The sequence below is a fragment of the Battus philenor genome, unplaced genomic scaffold, assembly GCF_028537555.1.
Source record: "Battus philenor isolate CCGP_79_NKW_IND1 unplaced genomic scaffold, ilBatPhil1.0.hap1 SCAF_36, whole genome shotgun sequence".
Taxonomy (NCBI): domain Eukaryota; kingdom Metazoa; phylum Arthropoda; class Insecta; order Lepidoptera; family Papilionidae; genus Battus; species Battus philenor.
In genome coordinates, this window is record NW_027181700.1 from 490,001 (window position 1) to 495,000 (window position 5,000).

At 51.1% G+C, this 5,000-nt stretch overlaps 2 non-coding genes across 2 annotated transcripts; both read left to right on the forward strand.

Annotated features, from left to right (window-relative positions):
- The first annotated feature begins 1,385 nt into the window (after nucleotides 1–1,385).
- On the forward strand, nucleotides 1,386–3,289 carry LOC137927700 (small subunit ribosomal RNA). The gene has a single exon (XR_011107844.1). It is a non-coding gene; the product is annotated as a small subunit ribosomal RNA (ribosomal RNA).
- Nucleotides 3,290–4,105: 816 nt separating this feature from the next.
- Nucleotides 4,106–4,262, forward strand: LOC137927799 (5.8S ribosomal RNA). The gene has a single exon (XR_011107932.1). It is a non-coding gene; the product is annotated as a 5.8S ribosomal RNA (ribosomal RNA).
- The last annotated feature ends 738 nt before the right edge of the window (nucleotides 4,263–5,000 follow it).

Sequence of the window (5,000 nt, forward strand, 5' to 3'; positions counted from 1 at the left end):
ATTACGGACCGCTACCGTCTCGACGACGACGACGACGACGACGACGACGACGACGACGACACCTTTCTTTGTCTCAGTCGACATCGCGTATGAAAGAGTGCGATCGTCATCAGCACGAAATTTATGCATCGATACGCGAACGGGACCGGACTCTGTCGTTTTCAGAAATCGATACGCGAACGCATCGGCGGCTGGCTACGCGCAATCCGCGATCGGGTCGAACGATGATGATGATGATGATGATGATGATGATGATGATGATGATGATGATGATGACGACGACGATGACATCGAGATCAGGGTCAGATATAGATATGTAGATCGGTGGTATGCAATCGATACGCGAACGCTCTATAGCGCTACGCGGAGACGCATACAGTCGTTCCCGCATATACATGGGACTGGCGCGAGACGCGCCGGTCGGCCGAATCGAGTTCTCTCCGATGCTCTTCTGTTTTGTTTTGTTTGTTGGTGGTTGTGGAGTGTGGAGTGTGTTTTTTTGGTTGGTGGGGTGTGTGTGTGTGTGGTGGTGGTGTTAGTTTGTTTGCGGAGATTGCGTTTTTTTTAGATTTAGTTTTTTTTTTTCTTTTTATAAAAAAAAAAAAAAATTTAAAAATTATTCTTAGAAAACGCGCGCGAATCGAACAAAACTAATAACACCGATACACAAACAACGCGCGCCACCAACGAGAACGCCCGAAACTGAAACTTCTATAACCGACAAACGCACGAACGACACAGCGGCGGCGGAGGAGGGAAGAAAAAGGGGATCATCTCCCCACAACAACACACCGTAAACTGTGTCGGACGACGTCTCCGTTATGTAAGAGCGGAAGGCGTAAGAGAACGTCTCGTTTAATTAACGCGAACGGCGTTGGGCTCCCGAGTCGACTTCGGGGCGGCCCTTAACGCATCGCATCAACGAGCTCGTCGCGCGCTAGTCGCGCGACGGTCGATCATGATATATAAATCAAGGATTTCGGATCTCTCTAAAACCGGGCTGGAAATCGGTCATTGTTCGTTTTGCGAAACGATATTTTATAAAAGTGAAGATTTGTATGTGTCTCGTCAAAGAACGTTCCGATGAATCGGACGCGATGCCGCGTCCAAAGTAAATCTGGACGAACGCGAGGCGAGTGTTGAGATATACATTTTCCTCCGTGAACAGATAGAAAAACGAATTCATTTTGTTGTTGCGGTGTGGTGTTGTGTGTGTATTGTAATAAATACGCACGCACGCACGCACGCAAAAAGCTACCTAGGCACCGGCGCGTCACGGCGTTTCGAACGTCCGACGCGTCGCTTGTCACACGTCTATCATATCATCATCACCCTCATATCTCTCGTATGTGCGGTGTTGGTGTGTGTTAGCTCTACTAGCTAGCTCCCTGGTTGATCCTGCCAGTAGTTATATGCTTGTCTCAAAGATTAAGCCATGCATGTCTCAGTGCAAGCCGTATTAAGGCGATACCGCGAATGGCTCAATATATCAGTTTTGGTTCCTTAGATCTTACCTCGGTTACTTGGATAACTGTGGTAATTCTAGAGCTAATACATGCAATCAGAACTCTGACCAGTGATGGGATGAGTGCTTTTATTAGATCAAAACCAATCGACGGAGGGCCTCGCGTCCGAAGTCGTTAATTTTGATGAATCTGGATAACTTTTGCCGATCGCATGGTCCAGCACCGGCGACGCATCTTTCAAATGTCTGCCTTATCAACTTTCGATGGTAGTTTCTGCGACTACCATGGTTGTCACGGGTAACGGGGAATCAGGGTTCGATTCCGGAGAGGGAGCCTGAGAAACGGCTACCACATCCAAGGAAGGCAGCAGGCGCGCAAATTACCCACTCCCGGCACGGGGAGGTAGTGACGAAAAATAACGATACGGGACTCTTACGAGGCCTCGTAATCGGAATGAGTACACTTTAAATATTTTAACGAGGAACAATTGGAGGGCAAGTCTGGTGCCAGCAGCCGCGGTAACTCCAGCTCCAATAGCGTATACTAAAATTGTTGCGGTTAAAAAGCTCGTAGTTGCATTTGTGCGCCGCGCTGTCGGTGCACCGCATCCGCGGTGATACTGACACGTCTGCGGAGCATATCGTCGGTGAGCCGTCGGTAAAACGGCGGTTCAATATCAAAATCCTATCGCGGTGCTCTTCGGTGAGTGTCGAGATGGGCCGACAATTTTACTTTGAACAAATTAGAGTGCTCAAAGCGGGCTCAAAATGCTGCTTGAATATTTCGTGCATGGAATAATAGAATATGATCTCGGTTCTATTTTGTTGGTTTTCAGAACTCCGAGGTAATGATTAATAGGGATAACTGGGGGCATTCGTATTGCGACGTTAGAGGTGAAATTCTTGGATCGTCGCAAGACGAACATCAGCGAAAGCATTTGCCAAAGGTGTTTTCATCAATCAAGAACGAAAGTTAGAGGTTCGAAGGCGATTAGATACCGCCCTAGTTCTAACCGTAAATATGTCATCTAGCGATCCGCCGACGTTACTACGATGGCTCGGCGGGCAGCTTCCGGGAAACCAAAGATTTTGGACTCCGGGGGGAGTATGGTTGCAAAGCTGAAACTTAAAGGAATTGACGGAAGGGCACCACCAGGAGTGGAGCCTGCGGCTTAATTTGACTCAACACGGGAAATCTCACCAGGCCCGGACACCGGAAGGATTGACAGATTAACAGCTCTTTCTTGATTCGGTGGGTGGTGGTGCATGGCCGTTCTTAGTTGGTGGAGCGATTTGTCTGGTTAATTCCGGTAACGAACGAGACTCTAGCCTGCTAAATAGGCGTCGTCATTTAGGTGTGCGCCGCTCCGGTGGCGCAACTCACTGGCGACGTATTAAAATTCTTCTTAGAGGGACCGGCGGCTTCGAGCCGCACGAGATTGAGCAATAACAGGTCTGTGATGCCCTTAGATGTCCTGGGCCGCACGCGCGCTACACTGAAGGAATCAGCATGTTCTCCCTGGCCTAGAGGCCCGGGCAACCCGTTGAAACTCCTTCGTGCTGGGGATTGGGGTTTGCAATTATCCCCCATAAACGAGGAATTCCTAGTAAGCGCGAGTCATAAGCTCGCGTTGATTACGTCCCTGCCCTTTGTACACACCGCCCGTCGCTACTACCGATTGAATGATTTAGTGAGGTCTTCGGACCGACACGCGGTGGCTTCACGGCCGTCGGCGTTGCTGGGAAGTTGACCAAACTTGATCATTTAGAGGAAGTAAAAGTCGTAACAAGGTTTCCGTAGGGGAACCTGCGGAAGGATCATTAACGTGTGTGTATGTGTGCGAGACGCGTGATATGTTCACGAACGTTGTTGCGCCGCTGTTGCTGTTGCTGTTGTTGCTGTTGCGACGACGACGACGACGACGACGACGACGACTTCGTACATACCGTGTTTACACATATATATATGTAATACATCCATAATGATATATATATACGACATATATACATATATATGTACGTACGCGCGCGCGCTGCTGTTCGTATCTAATGCGGACGAGCGCGCGCGCGTGTGCGTGCGTGTGTGTGTGCGTGTTTGTATATATGTATAAAAAATAAAATGTGAAATAATTGTCTCTAGCGTCTATTACGCCTAACGGCGCAGCGGCGACGGCGCCGTGGCGGTGGCCGGTGGCGGTGGTGGCATTCGTCGAAAGTGCTACCGCCGCCGCTGCCTCCGCCGCCGTCGAAGCGGCCGGGTGGCGGAAAAACGCCGAGAGACGAGCGCCGACCGGGGCATACCAAACGGAGCGTTCGAAGCGGTGAAAATCCCCACTGCCTAGCTCAGGCCCTTTATTGTCGGTTGGCGCTATACAAAACGAAATTTAAGCGGTTAGAAAGATGACAATGTCGTGCGTCACGCCAGCTCGTTGGGGGGTGCGCGGGTCGTCGTCGTTCATCATTCTAAAGGATTCGCGTCGGGGCGTTAAGCTTTTTCGGTGCCGTTTCTTTATGAACGCCTCGGCGCACATGAATTCGACCAACTTTCGACGTTAATACATAAAAACGGACAATCAAGTGGCCGACGGCGAGAGCCGTAGGCCGCTACCGTAAGTAATAACAACATTAAGAAAAAACCATTACCCTGGACGGTGGATCACTTGGCTCGCGGGTCGATGAAGAACGCAGTTAACTGCGCGTCATAGTGTGAACTGCAGGACACATTTGAACATCGACATTTCGAACGCACATTGCGGTCCGTGGAGAAATATCCAGGACCACTCCTGTCTGAGGGCCGGCTGTTAAAATATAAAAACCACACTGTTCGGTGTAGAACGCGCGCTACGTGCGCTCGCGCCGGTCGATGCGCGCGGCGGTGACGCGCGACGCGGCGGCGGCGGGTTGGTGGGGGGTGATGAACGAGCTCGCGGACGGTGCGATGGGACGATCTCTAATAAGAGTCTCTCGTCCGCGCCGCCGCGGCTCTCACTCTCTCTCTCTCTCACTATCCGCCGTCGCTGTCGTCGCGCTGCCGCTGCCGCACTACCGCGCGCGGGCGAGCGGGCGCGCGCTCTTTCGAACAATTGACGGTTTCCGTTGAACGTTCTTCGCGACGGACGACGGACGGCGGGGTGCTGCACCCCTCACGTCCGCGTACGCGCGGAGCGCGTTTACGGTCCGTTTAAATATATCGAATTGTATTGAATATGAAACGAGTGTGAAAAGATTACACGCATCGCTAAGACGCGAGTCTTCGTAGTGCGGTCTTCGTCCGAGCTCATCGGTTCGTGTATACGATATAATAAAATATATCGGAAGCACAGACGACGCGTCTCCGACGGATGCGACCGGCAGGCGGTGAATGTTTTCTTGCGCGGCAAGCGTAACGCACACACAAACATATGTAAGTAAACATTACGTGATGTTCATGTGCGCGCGCGCCTAGCCCGATGCGAGAGAGTTCACCGCTCGTCGTCGCTACGCATCCGTATTATGTCGGTGATACGCGTCGTCGTTCCAGTGCGAACGTTATATT